This window comes from Boleophthalmus pectinirostris, unplaced genomic scaffold (assembly GCF_026225935.1).
Source record: "Boleophthalmus pectinirostris isolate CB_2022bp ecotype Guang Dong unplaced genomic scaffold, ASM2622593v1 HiC_scaffold_6, whole genome shotgun sequence".
NCBI lineage: Eukaryota > Metazoa > Chordata > Actinopteri > Gobiiformes > Gobiidae > Boleophthalmus > Boleophthalmus pectinirostris.
In genome coordinates this window covers 39,474,641-39,501,185 of record NW_026571447.1, presented here as the reverse complement: position 1 = coordinate 39,501,185, position 26,545 = coordinate 39,474,641, and positions in this window count along the sequence as shown.

Here is a 26,545-nt window from a genome sequence, read left to right as displayed (position 1 = left end):
AACATTAGCATGGCGCTGGCATGTTTTTCACCTTGTCACATCAGTAAACACGCGTAAACTCACCAAGACCATGTTTTAGCGTGAACACAGGACACACACCGTCACGGCTCCTCGGGTTTCTTCTTCTTAAAACATCATAAACATTCTCAGTTTGCATGAACATGTTGTACCGTGTTTACACTGAATGACATGAACGCGCTTCACCGACACGATCTTTAACAAAAATAAACGGGATCGTCAACACAGACTCCAAACCAGAGCGTAAAAGAATAAAAAACTAACGTGAGTCTGAGATCGCGTCTTCAGAAGGAGAATCTTAAACTTTGGACGAATAAGAAGTTCATTATCACCAAACATGACCAACCAAACAGGAAGAGACGATCACACTTCCTCTTACCAAAATAAAACGGTTTTCAAAATAAAATGAGCGTATTAAAATAAAAGAAACACTACGTTTTCTCTACCGGGTTACAATCAGTGTTGGGGAGTAACAGATTACATGTACCGGAGTTACGTAATCAGAGTACAAATGATGAGTAACTGTATTCAGTTACAGTTACTGTTTCAGTGAGGGATAATTGGATTACAGTTACTTTTGTTGAAATAAATGGATTACAGGGCGGTATTTTCCTGTTTTCACATTTTGGGCTAAATCCTTTTTTTTTTTTTTTTGTTTGTTTGTTTTCTTACACTCATTCCACTCATTGCCAGAAACGAAACCAGGTCTAAACCAGGTCTAAACCAGGACTAAACTAGATATAAACTAGATCTAACCCAGGTCTAAACCAGGTCTAAAACAAGGTCTAAACCCAGTCTAAACCTGGACTAAACCAGGGCTAAACTAGGGCTATACCAGGACTAAAACTGGATTTAACAGGACTAAAACAGGTCTAAAACAGGACTAAATCCTGCTGTGTGGACGTGTCTCCTCCTCGTCTTTTATCAATAATATTTTTAATTTGGTTCAGTAAAGTCTGGGCTTTTTATTTTCTTTTATCAGACAAAACTTCTTATGTGAAGATTTCCTCGTCTTTGCTTCTCTACAGCAAATCAAGTAATCCAAAGTATTCAGATTACATTACTCACTTTAAGTAATTTAATGGATTACGTTACAAACTACATTCTGGGATCTGTAATCTGTAGGGGATTACATTTTAAAAGAACCTCCCCAACACGAGTTATAATAAGATGCATGGAAACTAGGGACGGGCATTCAATTAAATTTTCTTAATCGATCGTCGGAAGAATTAACAATCGATTATCGATTAATCAATACAATTTTTATATTAAAATGATCATCATTATTATTACTATCTGCACTAATCTGCATAAATAAATTCAACTTTACGACATATAAACATAACGACTCTAGATCCACATCAGCTGTTTGACATTATAATGTGTTTAATTCAGTTTTGTTCAAATCTCACAGAAACAAAACTTAAAACCACATCACTAATTTACATAAACTAAGTGAAGATAAAACTCCAGCTCTTGTGTTGCTGATGTGGTTCAATTTCTGTTGGATTAAAAGACATGACTCAGGTGAATACAGGTCAGTGTGACCAGATTTGTGTTTGTCAAAACCAGGACAGCGTACGGGGGGAGGGGGGCGGGGCCTCGTCATCCACATTGAGCGACTCTCACCTGGAAAAACTTTTTCCCACTGGACACAGAAACATATGTGCTGCTTTATCCACTGTGCACATGGACTCACACTTGTCCCAACGCAACGGAAAGTGTGGAATTTCTTGTACAAATCATCGTTAAATCCACATTTGTGCTTCGGTTCGTTACAGACTGACCCACTGTTTGTGTCTCGCTCCTTCTGATGCAGAGACACATGTACACACCTGTTTGGTCACGACACACACAGCAACATACATTCGGTTTGTCGATTAAAATGAACGTAATCGATGAAATTCTTAATGATCAATTGATTAATCAACTAATCATGCCCATCCCTAGTGGAAACAGTTAACATTTCATATTTATCCCTAAAATTATGATCAATTCTACACACGTAGGTACCGTAAAGTGGAAAAAGTAATGGAAAAGAACTGAAATTGAAATTTTGTCAGTGAAAAAGAGTGGGAACCCCGAAAGTGAATATGAAACACGCCCATTTTAAACCTCAAAACAGTGAAAATGTCAAATGTGTCACATAAACGAGTTTACTTCCTGTAAACAAGCAACAAAACTGTAGCTGTAACAAAACAATTTAGTGAAAAAATACATTAAACAATACGATATATCAATATTTCTTTACATGTTATAATGTTGTTACCTCCTCAAAAACAGACCTGGAGTTGTGTTTTGTTTCTTTCACATGTTTGAGTGACTCTTTATTATGAGTCTGTTTACATCTCCAATGCTCAAAATGCTCTGTTCCACCTTGTGATGTCATGAGGAGTTAGTTTAGAGCTCCTTTTAACTTTAGTTCACTAGAAATTGGCAATTCTGAGGCTGAAATTATCCAAAAGATTCTAGTAAAGAACCACATGACATCACAAGGTGGAACCCGGTGTTTTCTTGTGCCGTAAGAATAAACCTGAGTATGATTTAAAGCCGGGGTGCATGATTTTCACCACAGGAGGCGGCGTTTAAGTCCGTGTAACTCAACCGTGGCTCTCAAAAACCCTGCGGCTGATTATTCATCTCCACATTCATTTTCAGAACAGTAGAAGAGTTTTTTTTTTCAGTCGGTGAAAGTGAAACTGGGGCAGACCGCACAGTCAGCCAATCAGAGCGCTGCTTTTGGCACTTGTGGGTTGTTGAGAAATTTTAATACTATAACTGTAAATACTAATACGAGTAACGGCAACGCTCAAAATGTTCAAGGCAGGTTTATTTGTAACGCAAAATTCATACACAAAAGTAATTCAAAGTGATTTACAGAATAAGAAATACATTAAAATCACGAGAAAAACAAATCCAAACATAAATAAACATCATAAAATTTAAAAAAGAGACAGATTTAAACAGAGAGAAAGATTTAAACTGGATTTAATCAGAGTCAGAGTTGAGGCCCGTCTCAGATTTTCAGGAAAACTGTTCTAAGTTGTTTTGATTTTTTCTTCTATTTCACTTTGTGACATCATGACGTGGTAGTTTTGTCAGTTTGTAGAGACGGGCAGTTCCAGAGCTTTCTGAGAATTTTAGGGAAAGAAGCAGCTGCAGACAGTGTTGTGGAGTAACAGATTACATGTACTGGAGTTACGTAATCAGAGTACAAATGATGAGTAACTGTATTCAGTTACAGTTACTGTTTCAGTGAGTGGTAATTGGATTACAGTTACTTTGTTGAAATAAATGGATTGCATGGTGGTATTTTCCTGTTTTCACATTTTGGGCTAAACCAGGACTAAACCAGGTCTAAACCAGGACTAAACCGGGTCTAAACCAGGACTAAACCAGGTCTAAACCAGGTCTAAACCAGGACTAAACCGGGTCTAAACCAGGGTTAAACCGGGTCTAAACCAGGACTAAACCAGGTCTAAACCAGGTCTAAACCAGGACTAAACTGGGTCTAAACCAGGACTAAACCAGGTCTAAACCAGGACTAAACCGGGTCTAAACCAGGACTAAACCAGGTCTAAACCAGGTCTAAACCAGGACTAAACCAGGTCTAAACCAGGACTAAACCAGGTCTAAACCAGGACTAAACCAGGTCTAAACCAGGACTAAACCAGGTCTAAACCAGGACTAAACTGGGTCTAAACCAGGACTAAACCAGGTCTAAACCAGGACTAAACCAGGTCTAAACCAGGGCTAAAACAGGTCTTAAACAGGATTTAACAGGACTAAATGATGTTGTGTGGACGTGTCTCCTCATCTTCTATCTATAATACTTTTAATTTGGTTCAGTAAAGTTTGGACTTTTTATTTTCTTTTAGCAGATAAAACATCTTATGTTACGATGTCCTAGTCTTTGTTTCTCTACAGAATATCAAGTAATCCAAAGTATTCAGATTACATTACTCACTTTAAGTAATTTAATGGATTATGTCACAAACTACATTTTGGTGTGTGTAATCTGTAATCTGTAGGGGATTACATTTTAAAAGTCACCTTCCCGACTTTGGCTACAGAACCTGTTTCAACAAGTACTTAGACTTAGACAAATTTTTATTAATCCACAAGAGAAATTATTTGGACACAGTAGCTCAGGATCACAATATAATATAATAACAAAGAGAAAAATATATATAAATGGTCATAAATTCTAAATAAGCAGCAAAAAGAGCAAGAGACGTGTTAAATAAGACATAATTATATCAGTGTAAATGTACAAGGGTCAACAAATTTCCAGAAAAGTGATTAAAAAAAATTTTGAATAATTTTTTCTTGAAAGACCAGAAAAAGACCTTTCATATGGCACCAAACATATGTATTTTATGAAGCTCTTTACATTTTTTATTTTATCCTTTTTTTTTTTTTTTTCTATTTGATTATCACTACCCACATGCCATAAATGACATGTGAAAATCGGACCGTGTTGTGTTTTTGTGTTTTTAACAGGAACCTCACACATAAACTATTTCAAATTTTCAACATTTGGTGATTTCTTTTAACAGTCATAGTACAAATCTTGATTCTCAAAAAAATTTAAGGGTTGTAGTGGACCAAACAGAAAGGCAAAGACAAGGTATAAAAATAAGTTTAAATTTAATAAAGCCAAAAAAGATATAATTTAACAAAGGCTCAAATTAGGCAAATTTAACAAAAAAGCTGGGCCCAACTGGGGAAACTCAAAATCAAACTGAACAGAACAAAACTAACCCAACCAGACAAAGGAACAGGTGTGTTTAAATACCTGAGGACCAACTAAAGCTAAACACAAGAGGGAGGAATTACACTAATTAACTAACTAAACCAATAACTTAATCAAAGTAAACAAAAAAACGAATAATTATAATACAGAAAATAATAAGTGATAATAATGTGACCTTAACACAAACTAAACAAATTAACTTAGTAAAACAAATTAAATAGTGCTCCCCCCCTTTGCTGAGTCCTGATGGTCTCTCCCAGGGTCCGTCCGTCCGGTGCCCAAAAAAACAAGTGTAAGTAAATTAGACTTATATTAACTAAAATGCGTGCACTCAAATTAGAACATAAGTCTAAATAACGGAATTAAATTATGTGTAGTGTAATTAACTTAATGTAAATAATAATGAAAATTAAATAATACTGACACTATGGACGGTGGCAGAGGGATCCACCACAAGGGTCTTCTACAAATACAAATAGGTTTAAAAAGGGGCTAAAAATGGTACGCCACATAAATTAACAGGTTTTTTTTTTTCATTTTTAAGTTAATATAAAATGACAATGAGTTGAGATACCAAACTTTCAATAGATGTTATTTGAACACAGAGCAGAGGAGCACAAGCCAACAAAATTTCAGCCCTGTGTGTGTGATATTTACGGAGATATCGACCTGTGCAAACGGCCGAGAACAAATGATGCACATTTTGGGCCCGTAAATTGACACATACAGCTGTAACTTCAAAAGTAATGATCAAAAATGACTAAAACTTCACAGGGTTGGTACATGATAGTGAGTGCCTATTTGGAATTTTTTCTTTTTTTTTTTGAGATCGAAGTGCTTGGACCATTTGTTGAAATGGCATGGAATGACCCACAAGTCAAAATAAAATAGAAAGATAAGTAATAAAGTATAAAATCTGAGCTTTATACAAGAAGACAATGTGCAACAGTGACATGATGACAGACAGGACATCAGACTGTCTGTAACATAAGACTGCACACATGAGGGTACTTCAAGAGTAAGAGTATTTCACACAGTTTCTGAAAACTGTTAGAGCAGGAGCGTCAAACTCAAAATCACAGAGGCCAAAATTAAAAACTAGGATTAAGTCGTGGGTCAAACTAAATATTTACTGAAAAATTTCAACATCATCTGCATGTTTTCTCTTCTTTTGAGATCTGTATGTGAGGGTTTCATCTTGCTCCTCTGCTTTCCCTGCTCCCTCTCCCCTTCTCTCCTTACCTTGTTTGGCGTTTCCTGGGCGGATCCCCAGTGACACACCTGCTGAGCTCCACTCCTGACCCTCATCGGTCAATCATCTCCTGCCATAAAAGACCTGCTGACCTGCTCTCCAGCGCCAGGTCGTTCCGTCATTCAAGTGCACATCCGTTTGGAGCCAGCCTCATCCCGTTTGCCACCTGCCCCGTGAGCCTGTGGACAGCCTCCGTCACCACGTACCTCCTGTCTGCAACGGACCTGGACCCGTCTCCCCCCACCCAAGACTATTTTTGTTAATAAAATACAAAAAAATTTTTTTTTCTGCATATTTGGGTTCGACCAGCATTTCTTAACAATGTAATGTTAACCTTTTCTAAATAAAATAAATGTTTAATAATAGTTTTGCTTAAACATTGAATCAAGAACAAGCAAAATATAAAATAATAATAATAATAATAATAATAATAATAATAATAATAATTTTTAATAAATCATGTGTCTATAGTCGATCTGTGTGCGGCGGCAGCTCTAATACAGATTTGATTTGATCTCGTGGGCCAAATATAATTATATCACGGGCCAAATTTGGACCCTGGGCCTGAGTTTGACATGTCTGTGTTAGAGTTAAATACAGACGGGTAGATAGTACATACACTTAGAGAAATAAAAGTAAAAAGTATCCACAGTCAGATGTAGGCTGCTTAAGTAAAGTACAGGTACTTAAAGAATTGTACTTAAAGAGCAAAAGTAAAAGTACTCTATGTGGTTCTATGTTCCCACAGCACAAGTTTTGATAATAAAGCCTCTTATTAACATATTTAAAAACAGAATGAGTAGAATACCTTTTATTGTCACTACACACGTGATGTTTATGTGATCAACGCTCCAGCTGAGAGTTTAAACCTTCTGCACACACTTTTCCATTTATGTTGTTTCTTTTTTTCATGGCTGTTTACACTGTAGAGTCTCACTGAATGCACCAAAACTATGGATGACACATACACAAAAATAACCTCAAAAATAACTCCAAACGAGAGATTTTAGTTTTCAGAAAACAGCGTTGACCCTTTGCTTTGATCACTGCTTTGACAGTTGGCATGTCTTGACCCTGAGGCACAGCTGTGAAGCTCAGACTTAAACTTAAACAAACTTTACTGATCCACAAGGAAAATTATTTGGAAAGGAAATTATTTGAAAGCAAAAACCATTTCAGGAGACTTTATCAGGAAGCTCATTGAGAGAAGACCAAGAGTTGCAGTTCTGTCCACAAAGCAAAGGGTGAAGACTTTGAGGATTTGAATATATAGAATAAAAAATATATATTTAGCTTAGTTATATATATTTTTTTTTCTTTAAAAAAGCCTGTTAACATGAATGAACAGAATGCCTTTAATTGTCACTATACACATGCACAACAAGATTAAAAGCAACTCATCCTCTCACAACGCAGTACAAAAAAAGAATAAATAAAAGACAGAGTAGATCAGGAGTCTCCAACCTGCAGCTCGGGAGCCGTCAGTAGCTCTCCACCCTCTTCCAAGTGACTCACCAAGGGATTTTTGAATTCTATGTATTGTGGATAATAAGTAAAATGTGATTAATTGTCATTATAAATATATTATTTTGATGCCTAAGGTTACGTTTACACTGAAATGAATCACTGTATCACCGTATCTGAAACGATTTGCGTCCGAGGTAGTTGTTGCTCGGCTGTTTCCCGTTTGTCTCTGGTTTGTTTAAACTGTTTTCCTCAATATCGTCACATGACGATGTCACGAACCCAGAGAATCAGGAAGCAGCGAGTCACAGTGACGTGGTCCAATAAGGACGAGACTTGAGCTCCTACATCAGAGTATCAGTGTTTTCAGGAGTCCACACAGTCCCCGTTACATCTGTACCAACATGAATTCGTGGAGCTGGAGGTACCAGATCCTTCCGTCCCTGGAGTCATTTTCAGTCAGATTAATGTGAACGAACACTGCACCCGCAACGAAAACGACTCGAATACGAACTAGTGTGGACAGGACCTTAGTGCACTGAGAAATGGATTATGGTTTATGGGTCTGGTCAAGTGGTAACGGAGGGAAACAGGCAGATTTTTGACATTCAAATGTCTCTTATTCAGAAACTAGAGGAACTATTGAAATAAGTAAAGTATCAGAATGTAGGAAAGAGTTACACTCCAACAGGGTCAAGTTAAACCTGTGAGATTCTTTCAAGTTGTTGACAAAAAATTTAAAAACTCATGTCGGTAACGGAGGGAATGAAATATGCAGCACTGATAAAAGAAAATAAAAAGCCCAGACTTTACTGAACCGTATAAAAAATATTATTGATAGAAGACGAGGAGACACGGTCCGCACAGCAGGATTTAGTCCTGTTTTACTCCGGTTTTAGTCCTGGTTTAGACCTGGTTTAGACCTGGTTTAGTCCTGGTTTAGTCCTGGTTTAGACCTGGTTTAGACCTGGTTTAGACCTGGTTTAGTCCTGGTTTAGACCTGGTTTAGACCTGGTTTAGACCTGGTTTAATCCTGGTTTAGACCTGGTTTAGTCCTGTTTTAATCCGGTTTTAGACCTGGTTTAATCCTGGTTTAGACCTGGTTTAGAAATGGTTTAGTCCTGGTTTAGACCTGGTTTTAGTCCTGGTTTTAGTCCTGGTTTAGTCCTGGTTTAGTCCTGGTTTAGTCCTGGTTTTAGTCCTGGTTTAGACCTGGTTTAGTCCTGGTTTTAGTCCTGGTTTTAGTCCTGGTTTAGTCCTGGTTTAGTCCTGGTTTAGTCCTGGTTTAGTCCTGGTTTAGACCTGGTTTTAGTCCTGTTTAGTCCTGGTTTTAGTCCTGGTTTAGTCCTGGTTTAGACCTGGTTTTAGTCCTGGTTTAGCCCAAAACACGACAAAAGGAACATACCGCCCTGTAATCTATTTATTTCAACAAAGTAACTGTAATCCAATTACCTCCCATTGAAACAGTAACTGTAACCGAATACAGTTACTCATAATTTGTACTCTGATTACATAACGCCAGTACATGTAATCTGTTACTCCCCAACACTGCACCTAAGAAAACAAAACTCACTGCACTCGATTAAATATTGCACAAAATCAAAAAATATGACACTGTATTTGAATATGTCGTGTCCCAAATGCTCGTGTGCACGATTCTGAAAGTGTGTTAAGAGTCAAAAATGCTCGTCTCACAGCTGACAGGAACTTCAAGGTGACAGTCAGTCTAAATCTGGTTTGACGGTTTGAACGTTTCCTCTCGAAATCAAATCTAAACCTGTCGGGGTTCGGTTTAACCGCGACGCTTCACGCCCGGAAGTGAAGTGAAGTTTCGAGACTCTCCTGCCAAAATGACCAGTTCGCAAAATTGCTATCAATCTCCGCGAATGCACCTAATGTATCTTCTTTAGCCGGATAAGCCGCTTCAGATCGCAACTCTTCATTCTTAATAAAAATAGCCCCGTTTATCCACCCGGCACGATATTAGCATCTCAAAGCGCCTGCGAGCTAGGTGTCTCTTCATATATTGTCACTCACTATAAAGACGCCCTATCTGCCTGCCGAAACGTGTCAGGAATTACCTCGCCGTCCAAAAACATGCATTAGCCCCCACCCCGGCTCGCGCGCCTCCTTTCTGCCGACGCGGCGCTGGAACACGGCGAAACGGGGCACAGAGACGCGGCGCTAACCTGGCAGAGGCTGGCCCGCGCGCGTTATCAAGCGCACACATGTGTCCGGGCGAAGATTAGCGCGCATTCATCTGCCCCAGTCCGTCAACAAACATGGCAGCCGTTCAGCCACACACGATTTCACGGCCTTCCCAAATACGTTTTTTTTTTTTTTTTTTTTTACCGCTACGTTTTTTTCCCTCCCCTCCCACTACGCTTTTTTTTGTTGTTGTCGTTTTTTTGTGTCGGAATGGCACAATTCAAAGTTGCGCGGAGAGGATACGGAATTGTGTGCTGATTCACGCTTTCTGACGCCATTGTTCGCGGTGTTAATATTAGCTTTTGGAGAACGGCGTTGAGCACAAAAGCGAGGCGGATGACAGCGGGTCCCGTGTGATGTGGGGGCATTATCGGGGCGAGGGGGATGAATGAACGCGTTTTGAATGGGGAAGCGGCGGCGGAGGCGGCGGCGGAGGTGGAGGGCGGCGAGTGGGACGGAGAGGGGGGCTTACACAACCAGAGCTACTTAAGAGGGGCCCCTGCGTCGGAGCTAAGCCGCTAATAACTGGTGCGCGGTGCGGCCCCAGAACGGCGCTCACAAAGGGGGGACATGCGGATGAACGGTGCCCGGGGTTTGGCGAGCGCAGAGGTGGGCCCCGGCGACGGCTAATAATACACACCAATGAGAGTTAATGCAGCGTGTTCAGCACCGGAGTTATAAAGGAATTTGGTTTTCAGCGCGATAATAACTGTAATGTATCTAAAGAGATTCACAATAACAGCGTGGAGCGGCGGGTTGTGATGTTTAACCCCGCGGTGGGCAGTTATTTTTTCCATGGGGGCACTAAAAAAACGGAAAATATTGTGGAGGCCGAAATGCTGAACTCGATTCTGAAAAATATGAATTGCATTTCTTTATAAAATAAGGTATAAATAAAAATAAGGTAAATAAATAAACTCGTCAAAGAATCATATGTATTTATGTTATGATTAAGCAATAAAAAATTTAGATTGTCTTATAAAAATGTCAAAAAATACCCCCAAAAAATGCACCACACTATACAGGGACAGATAATACTCCCTACAACTGTACAACAACTCACTCTTACTATATATCATAGATAATACTATAAACTCACCCTTATGTAACATATAATACTCCCTACAACTGTACAACTCGCCCTTATGTAACAGATAATACTCCCTACAACTGTACAAAACCTCACCCTTATGTAACATATAATACTCCCTACAATTGTATGAAAACTTGCCCTTATGTAATACATAATACTCCCTACAACTGTACAATAACTTGTCTTTATACAACAGATAATACTCCCTACAACTGTACAACAACTCACTCTTATGGTATATGATAGATAATACTATAAACTCAGCCTTATGTAATACATAATACTCCCTACAACTGTTCAAAAAATCACCCTTATGTAACAGATAATACTCCCTACAACTGTACAATAACTTGTCTTTATACAACAGATAATACTCCCTACAACTGTACAACTCACCCTTATGTAACAGATAATACTCCCTACAATTGTATGAAAACTTGCCCTTATGTAACATATGATGGTCCCTACAACTGTTCAAAAAATCAGCCTTATGTGACAGATAATACTCCCTACAACGGCGCTCACAAAGGGGGGACATGCGGATGAACGGTGCCCGGGGTTTGGCGAGCGCAGAGGTGGGCCCCGGCGACGGCTAATAATACACACCAATGAGAGTTAATGCAGCGTGTTCAGCACCGGAGTTATAAAGGAATTTGGTTTTCAGCGCGATAATAACTGTAATGTATCTAAAGAGATTCACAATAACAGCGTGGAGCGGCGGGTTGTGATGTTTAACCCCGCGGTGGGCAGTTATTTTTTCCATGGGGGCACTAAAAAAACGGAAAATATTGTGGAGGCCGAAATGCTGAACTCGATTCTGAAAAATATGAATTGCATTTCTTTATAAAATAAGGTATAAATAAAAATAAATAAATAAATAAATATGAATGATATGTTTTGATGAGTTATGATTAAGCAATGAAAAAATGAGGTTGCTGATCAAAAAATGTCAAAAAAATAAATACCCCCCAAAAACCAGACTATAGAGGGACAAATAATACTCCCTACAACTGTACAACAACTCACTCTTACTGTATATCATAGATAATACTATAAACTCACCCTTATGTAACATATAATACTCCCTACAACTGTACAACTCGCCCTTATGTAACAGATAATACTCCCTACAATTGTATGAAAACTTGCCCTTATGTAATACATAATACTCCCTACAACTGTACAAAACCTCACCCTCATGTAACAGATAATACTCCCTACAACTGTACAATAACTTGTCTTTATACAACAGATAATACTCCCTACAACTGTACAACAACTCACTCTTATGGTATATGATAGATAATACTATAAACTCAGCCTTATGTAACATAATACTCCCTACAACTGTACAAAATCACCCTTATGTAACAGATAATACTCCCTACAACTGTACAACTCACACTTATGTAACAGATAATACTCCCTACAACTGTACAAAACCTCACCCTTATGTAACATATAATACTCCCTACAACTGTTCAAAAAATCACCCTTATGTAACAGATAATACTCCCTACAACTGTACAACTCACACTTATGTAACATATAATACTCCCTACGACGTTTCAACAATTCAGCCTAACGTAACAGATAATACTCCCTACAACTGTACAACAACTCACCCTTATGTAACAGATAATACTCCCTACAACTGTACAACAACTCACACCTTATGCAACAGATAATACTCCCTACAACTGTTCAAAAACTCAGCCTTATGTAATAAATAATACTCCCTACAACTGTATAACTTTCCCTTATGTAAGATAATACTCTTTACAACTGTTCAACAACTTGCACTTATGTAACATATAATACTCCCTACAACTTTCAACAACTCACCTTAATGTAACATATAATACTCCCTACAACTGTACAAAAACTCACCCTTATGTAACAGATAATACTCCCTACAACTGTACAACTCACACTTATGTAACAGATAATACTCCCTACAACTGTACAACTCACCCTTATGTAACAGGTAATACTCCCTACAACTGTAAAACTAAAAGCAGTGTGGATTTAGTTCCTGCATGAGGTAAAATGATAAAATGTTTATTTTGTAATTCCAAATGAGATCAGAGTCAAACAAATAAAAGGGTCGTATGTGGTCTGGGAGCTGGACGATGCTCATGTTATAATCAGGGCTGGTATCATTAAGACGTTACCGATACGATACGAATCTCAATACAAACTCAAAACTGTGAAAATGTCAAATGTGTCGCATAAACGAGTTTCTTTCCTCTAAACAAACAACAAAACTGTAACCAAAAAATACTCTTGTTGATATATCGATACAGCAGCCCATGATATCGATACTGTATCAGCATTAAACAATACGATATATTGATATTTTGATATTTTTTTAACACTCTTGCATGACATCACAAGATTGAACTTAAAATATTTCGGGTTTGTGCGTTAAACATGTGTGAACGAAACAAAACACAATCCATTTATCATTCATTCATTTGTTTTTTCAAAATAAAACCAAAAATAAGAAAATGAAAAAAAAAAATATATTTTCTTCATTATTTGTCTCCAAACCAAAATGAAAAAACAGATAAAGATTTGTTTTTTCAGTTTTCGATTTTGTGTTTAAATGAAAAATGGAAAAATGGATAACGGCCTAAACCAGGACTGAAACAGGTCCAGGACCAAACCGGGACCAGACCAGAACTGAGACCAGGATTGAGACCAGGACTAAGACCGGGACTGAGACTGAAACAGAGGCCAGGACCAGACCAGGACCAGATGGGGACCAGACTGGGACTGAGACCGGGACTGAGACTGAAACAGAGGCCAGGACCAGACCAGGACCAGATGGGGACCAGACGGGACTGAGACCGACCAGACTGGAACTGAGACCGGAACTGAGGCCGGACCAGACCAGGACCAGACGGGGACTGAGACCGAGACCAGACCAGGACTGAGACCGTTACCAGACTGGAACTGAGACCGGAACTGAGGCCGGGACCAGACCAGGACCAGACCGGGACCACACCAGAACTGAGATCAGAACTGAGACCGAGATTGAAACCGGGACTGAGACCAGGACCAGACCAGGATTGAAAACAGTTGTCCTGGTTTAGTCCTGGTTCAGCCCATTATCCATTTTTTTCCATTTTTTATTTAAACACAAAATCAAAAACTGAAAAAAATGAATCATTATGTTTTTTCATTTTGATTTTGGAGACAAATTATGAAAAAAATAGTAGTTTTGGTTTTATTTTGAAAAACAAATGAACAAATGACTCAGATTAAACACAACTCCAGGTTTGTTTGTGACGAGGAAACAACAAAACATTACAACATCGATCAGAAATCACGTTGTATGTTCTTCTCTTCACAGTTTTGCGTTATTCCTTGGCTCCGTCGTCGCACTCGGAGACGATCAGGTCCTTCGGCCGACGCAGCTGCCCCGCGGCGTCCTGACAGAGCGTGGCTGCCGCTCTGTGCCAGTGGTCCGCGTGACTAAAGCTGGCACCGGGGCTTATCTTTGAGGTGCTCCCAGGATCCTGGCTCTGGAGAAGGGTCTGCCCCCGAGGAGGAGGTGCCCACGGGCTGTACGCATGGGAACATTCCAGAAACAATCCCACGTGGACGGTCATTTATCTCACACTGTCAGACTCTTCACGTACGTAAGCTTTGTGAGAAACTCAAATCCGCCTCACCGTATAAGCCGGGTGACCATCAACCAACCGGGGGGCGGAGGGGGCTCGGAAGGAGGGCACAGATTACTAGAGTGCACCGTTTAATTTGGGATACATGAAAGATAGGATGAACACGAAAGTTTAAGGCGAACAGAAACAGGATTTATAACCCTTTCATTTCAAATGGCCCAATGAATCGGGGTGACAGTTTTTGGATTCAACTTTTAAAGGGATATGTTTTGAAGATAACCAGACTTTCTGACTGGGATTGTACTTTGGTGCTGGCGGCGATGACGGTCAGCCAAAGACTTATTCAGAGATGAAGTACGCAACAGGGCCTTCCTGGTCTCCTTCCAGATCCTACGACACCTCCGCATATGGGCTTGGATGGAGGGTACAGCAACTTCAACCTCATCCATGGACAGAAGAGAGGTTTGGTAGCCAATGGAGCACTGAAAAGGGGAGAGACCAGTAGCAGAGGAGGTTAACGAGTTATGTGCGTATTCCACCCAAGGTAAGTGTGAACTCCAGGATGTGGGGTTGTGACTGGCCACGCAGCGAAGTGCAGATTCCAAGTCTTGATTGGCCCTTTCGGTCTGACCGTTAGTCTGTGGATGGAAACCAGAGGAGAGACTGACGGTGGTACCAAAGATGACAAAAGGCCTTCCAAACCTGGGAGATGAATTGGGGACCCCGGTCAGACACAATGTCAGTCGGGATGCCGTGCAACGAATACATGTTGTACCATGAGGTCGGCAGTCTCACGAGCTGAGGGCAATTTGGGAGGGCCAAAAAAATTAGGCGCTTTAGAAACCTGTCAACTACAGTCAAGATAACAGATTGACCATTAGAGAGTGGTAGACCGGTAACAAAATCCACGGCGATATGTGACCAGGGACGGTTGGCAATGGGTAGAGGCCTGAGGTGACCAGAAGGGGAGTGTGAGATGATTTATTCTGAGAACATACAGTGCAAGCAGACACAAAACTTCGAGTGTCAGAATCCATAGTAGGCCACCAAAAATGACGCCTGAGCAAGACAAGGTGCGTTGTACCCCAGGATGACAGGCAAAAAAGGAGTTATGGGACCACTGCAAGACCTCACTGCGTACAGTGGAAGGGACATAGAGTCTGTTGAGTGGTCCACCTCCTGGATCGGGCTCTGTCTCCTGCGCCTTTTTCACGTTTGCTTCTACCTGCCAACAGAGAGCTCCAAGAACACAATTAACCGGGACAATGGTCTCGGGATCAGACTGCTCAGACGGGTCAAACTGGCGAGAGAGTGCATCGGGTTTTATATTCTTGGAACCAGGGCGGTACGTAATAGAAAACTTGAACCTCCCAAAAAACAAAGCCCACCTGGCTGGCGTGAGTTTAGCCTCTTAGCAGACTGGATGTAGGCCAAATTCTTGTGATCAGTCCATACTACGAAGGGCTGCTCTGCTCCTTCCAGCAATGTCTCCACTCTTCAAGTGCGAGTTTGATGGCTAAGAGTTCTCTGTTGCCGACATCATAGTTACGTTCAGCAGGTGTTAGCCGCCTGGAAAAGAAAGCACAGGGTGGAGTCGAAAATCTAAGTCAGAGCGCTGGAGAGAAACAGCTCCGACTTCCCACATCTGAGGCATCAACCTCAACAATAAACTGCTTAGATGGTCTGGATGAATCAGGACGGGAGCTGTAGTGAACAGCCTCTTAAGCTTATTGAAAGCATAATCTGCCTCTGGAGTCCATTGGAATGGGAGTTTTGTGGAAGTTAGACGGGTGAGAGGAAGTGCAACCTTGCTGTAATCTCGAATGAATCTCCTGTAGAAGTTGGCGAAGCCGAGAAACCTTTGTAATTGTTTGCGATTACAGGGAGGGGGCCACTCCGAGACAGCCTTGATCTTCATTGGGTCAGCCTTAACTTGTCCACCTTCAATTATAAAACCCAGAAAAGAGACAGAACTAGCATGGAACTCACATTTCTCACTCTTCACAAAAAGTTTATTTTCAAGAAGCCTTTGTAGGACTTGGCGGACATGTTGACGATGTTCCAAAGGGTCTCTGGAAAAAATTAGAATATCGTCCAGGTAGACGAAAACAAAGCGGTTAAGAAAGTCCCGAAGGACATCGTTTACCAGAGCTTGGAACACGGCTGGAGCATTAGTGAGACCAAATGGCATGACGCAGTACTCAAAATGCCCCAGAGGTGTGTTGAAGGCAGTCTTCCATTCATCTCCTTCTCTGATGCGGACGAGATGGTATGCATTGCGCAAATCCAGTTTGGTGAAAATGGTAGCACCCTGCAAAGGTTCAAAAAGCAGACGAGATAAGGGGCGGGATACTTGTTCTTTACAGTAATATTGTTCAAACCTCTGTAGTCAATGCATGGTCGTAAGTCTGGTCCTTCTTGGCAACAAAGAAGAAACCAGCCCCCACCGGAGATGAAGATGGACGGATAATGCCGGCCGCTAGAGAGTCTCTGATGTACGTCTCCATGGCCTCTCTTTCAGGTCGGGACAGGTTGTACAAGCGAGCAGGTGGAAGATGAGCTCCGGGAAGAAGGTCTATTGCACAGTCGTAGGGCCTGTGTGGTGGTAAAGATAGCGCCTTCTCCTTACTGAAGACCTCACCTAGGTCATGGTATTCTGATGGAACTGAGGTTAAATCCGGAGTAGACACAGGTTGCTTGGAGGTAATCTTCTCTGATGGAGGGAGAGCAGACTGCAAACAAGACTGGTGACAAAATAAGCTCCAGCTGACAATCTTATTGAGTGACCAGTCAATCACAGGATTATGAATCTTGAGCCAAGAGTAACCCAACACTAATGGAGTCAGGGGAGCAGAGAAAACAAAGAAACGTATCTCTTCATGATGGTTGCCAGAAAGAATTAAGTGGAGAGGAACAGTGTGGTGAGTAATTTTAGCAAGAACAGTTCCATTCAAAGCACTGACCTGGATTGGCTCTGGAAGAGGTTCAGTGGAGATCCCCGCCTGCAAGATCAAATTACAGTCCATGAAGTTTTGCTCTGCGCCAGAGTCCAGTAGTGCTTGAAGGGGAAGTGACTGATTATTATGACACAGGGTTGCAGGTAACAGGAGTCTGGGTTGGTCAGTGTGGGATTTTAGAAACCTCGCCCATCAGTACCCCCATTACTGATGAGCGGGCTCTTTTGGACGGACAGGACAATGAAAGAGAAAATGGCCACCTTTACCGCAGTACAAGCACTCGCCAGCCTGGATTCTCCGTGACCGCTCCTGGACAGTCAACTTGGCCCGGCCAATTTGCATAGGAATCTCTGGGGATAGTGAAGCAGGGGCAGAGCAGGAAAATTACCAGTCTGACTTAGGGCTGGAGGTGAGGAGTGAGGCACGGAGGATGTAACCCGAGGTATTCTCTCTCGTTTTCGCTCGCGCAGCCTGTTGTCAATACGAATAGACAGGGAGATTAATTCCTCCAGAGAGACGGGATCATCACGGACTGAAAGTTCATCCTTTAAAGTGTCGCTTAACCCTCGCCAAAATACTCCCTTTAAGGCTGTTTCATTCCACCCCGATTCCTCAGCCAAGATCCGAAACTGAATGGAGTAGTCTGCCACACTTTTGTTTCCCTGGTGGAGATCTAGAAGCCCCTTGGCAGCATTCGCCTCACAATCAGGGTGTGCAAAAACTTTTTTAAAGTCTGCTAAAAATTCAGGAAAACTGATACTTTCAATGCCCCTGCCACCCAACATAGCCTCGGCCCAGTCAAGGGCTCTTCCACGTAACAACCCCGTAATAAAAGCTACCTTGGAATAGTCAGTCGAAAATGTCAAATGCTGGCAGGTGAAAACAGTCATACACTGCAAGAGAAAGCCTTTACTTTTACCCAGGTCCCCATTGTATGGCTCTGGATGAGGAACTGGAGTTTCACGGAGAGGGTGTACAGCGGAGGCACCGGTAGAGGCACCGGCAGAGGCAGCAGGGGCAGCAGCAGAAGTGGGATTACTGGGTTGAGAGAACTGCTGGGCAGAGAGTTGATTAGAAAGGTGCTCCACCAACCTGGTCAAATTTGAGACTTGGAGTCCAATATTTAGATTTGATTCTCTCTCAACTCCTGTAGTGATTTGTGGTGCTGGCCAAGTAAATTTCCTTGGGTGGCAATGATATTTTCCAAGTCGTTGGGTTCTGCTGGGTCCATTGTTTTGGCCAGATCGTTCTGTTAGGGAATCACTGGTCGGACCCAAATGTGCAGAAGGAAAAAAGGTATTTATTTAACACAAATAGTCTTGGCGGGGGGATAAATTCCAGGGGAGGCAGGACGGGTCCGGGTTGGCTGCAGATGGGAGGTCGGTGGAGATGGAGGCTGACTGGAGACTTACAGAAACAGGAGGGTACGGGATGAGGCTGGCTCCAGATGAAGTGCTGGGGAATAGGACAAAAGAAACAGGTAAACATCAAAAAGGTCTTTGGAGTTCTCAAAAAATCTTAAAAAGCCTGAGTTGATCACCACAGGGATGACGGAACGATCTGGCACTGTAGAGCAGGTCAGCAGGTCTTTTATTGCAGGAGATGATTGCTTGATGAGGATCAGGAGTGGAGCTCAGCAGGTGAGTGATTGGGGCCCGCCCAGGAAATGCCAAACAAGGTAAGTAGAAACAGGGAGCAGGGAAAGGAGGGGTAGGAGGAGCAGGGAGAACCCTCACACAGGATTGAAAACAGTTGTCCTGGTTTAGTCCTGATTCAGCCCATTATCCATTTTTTCCATTTTTTATTTAAACACATAGTAGTTTTGGTTTTATTTTGAAAAACAAATGAACAAATGACTCAGATTAAACACAACTCCAGGTTTGTTTGTGACGAGGAAACAACAAAACATTACAACATCGATCAGAAATCACGTTGTATGTTCTTCTCTTCACAGTTTTGCGTTATTCCTTGGCTCCGTCGTCGCACTCGGAGACGATCAGGTCCTTCGGCCGACGCAGCTGCCCCGCGGCGTCCTGACAGAGCCGTGGCTGCCGCTCTGTGCCAGTGGTCCGCGTGACTAAAGCTGGCACCGGGGCTTATCTTTGAGGTGCTCCCAGGATCCTGGCTCTGGAGAAGGGTCTGCCCCCGAGGAGGAGGTGCCCACGGGCTGTACGCATGGGAACATTCCAGAAACAATCCCACGTGGACGGTCATTTATCTCACACTGTCAGACTCTTCACGTACGTAAGCTTTGTGAGAAACTCTAAGTCTGTTTTACTGACGCGCACTTAAAAGGAACACATTTTGAGGTTGGGGATTCGACACCGTGGAGATATTCAAGCTTACAGAGAACGTTTGGAAACATGCGGACGACAACTTCCGGTGTTGGGTTTATCGCCTATTCCGACATTTATCGAGACATGCCGGTTTTCCTACACGTTTTAGTATCGCTATTTCGACACGTCATATGTGTGTTTTGGGCTGCGAGAACATCTTCTCATTGAGCTGGAAGACACTCTATTTATTTATTTTTTATTTATTTTATTTATTTTAGGCGATACGATGTTCTCCGCAGATCATCTACATGAAGAAATGAATGAAGCACAAAGGCCCATGCAGTCTCTTTTTTAGATTAGATATTTTCCGAAGTCTGGCCTATGCTCTTTTTTTTTTTTAAATGCATGACTTTCCCACGACGATCAGTTAGAACATTTTCCTTCTGTCTGATCTCGTCTGTGCCCAAAGTTTTCTCTGATCAGTGATATATTGTGATATATCAGTGAGATATCGATCAGAGAAAAGCGGAATATTTGAAAAACAGTAAAGCTTGACGCTTCAAAAATAATGTTTATGCCGTAACAATGCCAACCGACAATAAGACGTCAATGTCTAAACAGCGGCGTGTCGGAATACATCGGCCACGATACGATACGATTCAATTCAATTCAATACTATATATCGCAAATTAATTTGATATGGTTCAGTGTAAAAAAAGGCAAAATCATGGCCGTGATACTAAAAGTTTTACTAAGTCTGTGTAAAGTTAATATGAAAAACACCAATTTTTAAAATCAAAACAGTGAAAATGTCAAAATGTCAACACGACTGCAGCTGTTACACAAAATCATTTAGTAAAATGCACCTAAAAATACTCTTGGCAAATTTAATATATATAAAAAATACTACTACTACTACTACTACTACTACTACTTAGGGGTGTGCATTGCCTTGAGTGTGAAGATACGATACATATCATGATTCACATGTCACGATTCAATGTATCATGATATATTACCATACTGAAACCATGGATGATATATTGTGATTTATCAATAATTAGTTGGAATAAAACAGTCAACTGCACCTTCACGATTACACAATTATATGTTTTTTTTTGTTTTGTTTTGTTTTTTTATCACAAGAACTGAACTTTTGTGAAAAATATTTTAAAAATTTTTTCGGATCCATTTTGAATCAATTCGAGAATTGTGCAATGAAGTATCACGATATATCACTGAATCGATTTTTTCTTACACCCCTACTACTACTACTAAAAATATTACTACTGCTACTGCTGAGGTGGGACCAAGTTGTTGTTTTGCAAGTCTCAAGTAAGTCTCAAGTCTTTGACCTCAAGTCCGTGTCAAGTCCCAAGTCAAATACAGGCAAGTCCAAGTCGAGTCTCGAGTCACTGGTCCATAAATCCAAGTCAAGTCCAAGTCGCTGCTTTGAGCTTCAAGTCATTTCAAGTCTTTAAACCAAAATACCAAATATAGCTTAGATTTTTGTAATTTATATGAATTTTAAGATAAATTGTACTTAAAAAACAAACATAGTATATTTATATTTGAGTATTTATAGAGTATATAAAAGTTATAGAATTTAATTTAGTTAATTTTTCCTTTTTAAATGTCTTGACAAGATTTTAGTTTGAATCATTACGGTCAGAACAGAAAGAATTCAGATTTAAAAATGCTTCTCGAGTCACAGGCCTCAAGTCTGAGTCAAGTCCCAAGTCTTTGTCCATTTTATCAAGTCAAGTCTCAAGTCCTAAAAATAGTGACTCAAGTCTGACTCAAGTCCAAGTCACGACTTGCAAGTCCCACCTCTGGCTACAAGTACAAAAAAAGTACTACAACTTTAAAAATAAAAATACTACTACTACAGCTACAGCCTTAAACTAGTACTACAACCAGAACAAAGCATCCTAAAACTAAGTTGAAATATCTTTTAAAATATATCGGATGAGAGAATTAAAAATATGTTGTCACTTCGAGAAAAAATTTATGAAAATAAAAAATAATTTCAAAAAATTCTCTTGACGATATATAAATACAGCAGCCCACGATATCGATTCTGTGTCATCAAATTAAACGATACGATATGTCGATATTTCAGTATTTTTGCACATTCCCGTTTATCTACTAACTCTAGAACATTTAACCATAGAGGAACATGTAGAACACCCCCCCCCGAAGCATCATCAGGACCTGAACGCCCCGCTCTCTCCGTGTTTAATCTTTCACCCGCTCAGCACGAAGTCAATGAAGTGCGGCTCATCGAGTGCTTCTGCTAAACTTTTAATGGCGGTAAATAAAAACTCGCCGCGCTTCACCCCGCTCTCCGCCGCCGCTGCCCGAGGAGCCCAGGCAATCACCGCGGCGTATCCAGGCGTGAACGACGAGCTCGCCGCGTGAACATCCAAGGTGAGGCTCCGATCGCGGCGGCCATTTTGCGCTCTCCGGAAAACCCAACGGCGCGCGATATTAACCGTAATTTGCGTTCAGCGGCTCTCGTTGACCACGGCGGCGGCGGAGAGAGAGAGAGGGGCGGCTTTAAGGAGTCGGGTCAAACAAACAAAAGACGAACGCGGCAGAGGGAGCGGAGTCATTAGCGGCACTTCAGCCGGCGGCGTTTTGACGGTGAGGTGAGGAGGGTGAGCGTTAACGATCGGCAGAGGAGTCGGGAGAGTCGGGGTTAAACGGAGTTATTAATCACACAGTACAAATATGGCCGCCCTCTTTCCCTCGTGACTGAGCGATTTTACCGACACGAACAATTAAACAGCATCATGTTCACGTTAAAGAGGCACTATGGAACTTTTCAGGAGTTTTCTTCGTTATTTGTCTCCAAAACCAAAATGAAAAAAATGAATAATGATTCGTTTTTTCAGTTGGAAAAAATTGAAAAACTGGAAAACATTCCGAACTGAACCAGGACTAAAACAAGACTAAACTAGGACTGAAACCATTTTCAGTCCTGGTCTGGTCCCAGTCTCAGTCCCAGTCTGGTCCTGGTCTGGTCTGAGTCTCAGTCCTGGTCTGGTCCCGGATTGGTCCCGATCTGTTCCCTGTCTGGTTCCGGTCTCGGTCTCAGTCCTAGTCTGGCCCCGGTGTGGTCCCGGTCTCAGCCCCGGTCTGGTCCTGATCTCAGTCCCGGTCTGGTCCTAGTCTGGTCCTGATCTCAGTCCTGGTCTGGTCCTGGTCTCAGTCTTGGTCGCAGTCTCGGTCTCAATCCCGGTCCTGTTTCCAGTCTCAATCCTGGTCTCAGTCCCGGTCCTGATCCTAGACTCAGTCCTTGTCTGGTCCCAGTCTAAGTCCTGGTCTTTGTCCTGGTCTGGTCCCAGTCTGGTCCTGGTCCCGGTCTCGGTCTTGGTCTGGTCCTGGTCTCTTTCCCGGTCTGGTCCCAGTCTGGTCCTGGTCTCAGTCTCAGTCTTGGTCTGGTCCTGGTCTCTGTCCCGGTCTGGTCCCGGTCTGGTCCCGGTCTGGTCCCGGTCTGGTCCCGGTCTGGTCCCGGTCTCAGTCTTGGTCTCAGTCTTGGTCTGGTCCTGGTCTCCGTCCCGGTCCTGTTTCCAGTCTCAATCCTGATCTCAGTCCCGGTCCTGATCCTAGACTCAGTCCTTGTCTGGTCCCGATCTCGGTCCTGGTCTGGTCCAAGTCTCAGCCCTTTTGTGATCCCGGACCTGGTTTAGTCCTGGTTCAGTCCAGCATCTGGGCGTTTTGACGGTGAGGTGAGGCGGGTGAGCGTTAACGATCGGCAGAGGAGTCGGGAGAGTCGGGGTTAAACGAGTTATTAATCACACAGTACAAATATGGCCGCCCTCTTTCCCTCGTGACTGAGCGATTTTACCGACACGAACAATTAAACAGCATCATGTTCACGTTAAAGAGGCACTATGGAACTTTTCAGGAGAAGGGGAAAACCTGGAACAAAGCTACGAAAGCTTTCAGGAATATTTGTGTGTGTAGAAAAGTAATCATTTGTTTTTCAAAATAAAACCAAAAATAAGAAAATGAAAAAACAACTATTTTCTTCATTATTTGTCTCAAAACCAAAATTAAAAAATAGATAAAGATTTTTTTTTTTTTTTTTCACTTTGATTTTGTGTTTAAATGAAAAATGGAAAAAATAGATAACGATTCCCGTTTCCTGTTTACGTGACTTAAACTGCGATGCTGGAATGAACCAGGACTGAAACAAGACTAAAACCAGGTTTTCAGTCCCGGTCTCCATCCTGGTCTCAGTCCTGGTCTGTTCCCGGTCTGGTCCTGGTCTCCGTCCCAGTCTGGTTCTGGTTTCAATCTTGGTCTTAGTCCTGGTCCTGTTCCCGGTCTGGTTCTGATCTCAGTCCTGGACTGAGATTAAACCAGGTCTAAACCAGGTCTAAACCAGGACTAAACCAGGTCTAAACCAGGACTAAACCAGGTCTAAACCAGGACTAAACCAGGACTAAACCAGGACTAAACCAGATCTAAACCAGGTCTTAGCGCTTAGCCCTCTGGGGGCACGGAGCTCTGTGCTGGTCCTTTTGCCTGTGAACACCCGACCCTGCGGGCGAACCACTGGGCCTGGTTTAGTCCTGGTTTAGTCCTGGTTTAGTCCTGGTTTAGTCCTGGTTTAGTCCTGGTTTAGTTGAGGTTAAAGGAGAGCTGTAGCTGTAGGTGATGTTGTAGGAGGTTTTCAGATTCTCAGATGGAGGAAACATCCCGAACTCCCCACAGAAAACATTGTACTGCATCATTAAATATTCAGAAGGAAAATGCACAAAGGTTGAACCTGATCATTTCTATTATTTATTAAACACAAGAACTTCCTGTAAGACAAATCTGCATTTTTTCTTTTACATGTATACATATATTAAACACACACACACACACACACTAAGATAAAGATATATAGAAAATAGGATAATAATAATAATAGTTACACTCTTAATAATGAAATGTTGCTGTAACAGTTTGAATGTCAAAAGTGAATCAGTTGTTCATTATACCTTTTTCATACAAGTACTGATGTATATATGTATGTATATATAAACATACGCATATATGCATGAAAAAACTTTTGTCTCTTATAAATTCTCCCTTTTATACCGACAGTTTTGACAATTCCAAACCGCCCCAAAGCAGCAAACATCTTACATGAGCAGGTCGTCCGTACGTGTACATTATGCATTCAAGTTAATGTTATTTGATAATATTTAAACATACACGTCTGAAATACCAAAGATAATTTACTAAGTGTGATTCCTTCATTCTTAAAGAGTTTCCAGGTTTGTCACTGTGGGATTATCCTGATTCATTTCACTTTGTAGAAACCGTGTGACCTCGCAGTGTTAGATTTCGCTGCTGTTTGGTCGTGACGTATGTAAAGCCCAAATCCCTTTGGAAGAAGAACAATAACGTCTTTCCCCTTGATAAAATTCACCAAACATTCTCTTTGTTCTGTCTTTAAATCCTCGATCTCTGGAATCGTTGCCAACAAAGAATGTAAGACTCTTCACTGATTGGTTGGTGCCTGAACTCACACTTCCGGGTTTTTGTGAATCGTCTAGTGTTTTCTGATTCCTGATCTAGTCGCTGGAGAGAAATAAAATTGCGCGGAGGCACTAGGTGGCGCCAGACTGGCCAGTATAGGATACCAAAGTTCTTGAAAAATGTGTCAGTAATTATTTTTTTCAAGAGTTACTTTTTCCAGAGGTTGACTCGTAAATAGTGTTGGATCTAAATCATCTTTCCAAAGTAGTAGTTTACCGTATTTTCCGCACTATAGGGTGCACTTAAAAACCTTTAATTTCATCAAAAAAAACTCAAGGCTGTTCTAAAGTGAAAGTGTGAGCTGTGTGGGAGCAGTGGATGAGAGAAGGAGAACACACATTCACCAAGACAGAGAGACGGCGCCGAGCGACTTACGCCACGATCTGCCGACGGATCGTGGACGCCCGGGCGAAGGATCAGGATCAACTGTGGTCCGAACTTTCACCAAGACCAGAATCATCACTGAGCCGAACTCCAGGGAACAGGAACCACACTGACTCGGATCATGACGAGAGGGATGTGGGCGTGATGGACGTCGTAATCGCCCAACTGTTTGAACAATTATGACTTAAGGCCAATTTACGGTCCAGCGTCAAATCGTCTGCGTCACAACACAGAGAGACACGTACCCCCCGTGCAGAGCCTCTGCGTCGACCGACGTGCACCTCCGAAATTTTCTAACTACGCATTAAAACGCCGCAGACAGCAGGGGAAGCAACGCAGACGATAAGAGCTGTGATTGGTCGTCCGTACCACCGCTCTGTAGACACTTCCTGTCGGGTTTTCTTTCTTTCAGTATATATTGAGAAATAATGTGTTTAATGCAGCTTTGCACATATGTGTTTACGTTTTACAGAAACGAAACTTAAAACCGCATGGCTAACTTACATAAACAAAGCGCTCATAAAACAGCTCGGTCCTGGTACACGGTTCAGCTTCTCTTGGACTTAAAAAGGACATGACTCAGTGGAATATGAGTGTTCTTTCTGTGACAGAGGGGTGTTCTGCTGATGGTGAGTCTGTTCTGTGTTTTTATCGTGTTAGAGATGGTTCATGTTTAACTTTTCAGAGATTATACGTCTGCGGGTCGTACACACAGACCGTAGAGATGAATGGACAGATATCGTCGCCCCCTAGCGTTTTGGAAGTTAATTACATCGCAGTGCACAGACCTCAACGCAGATCCATAAATCAAAAACGATGGCGACAAGGTAACAGCGGCAGTGCGCGTTGAGTCGACACAGAACTATATTTCAGGATTTATTGTGAATATTCTCACAATTTAGCATCTCAGGATTTTTTTTTTTTACAGGTTACAACTGAACAAAGTTAAAAGTTATTGTGAACGCGT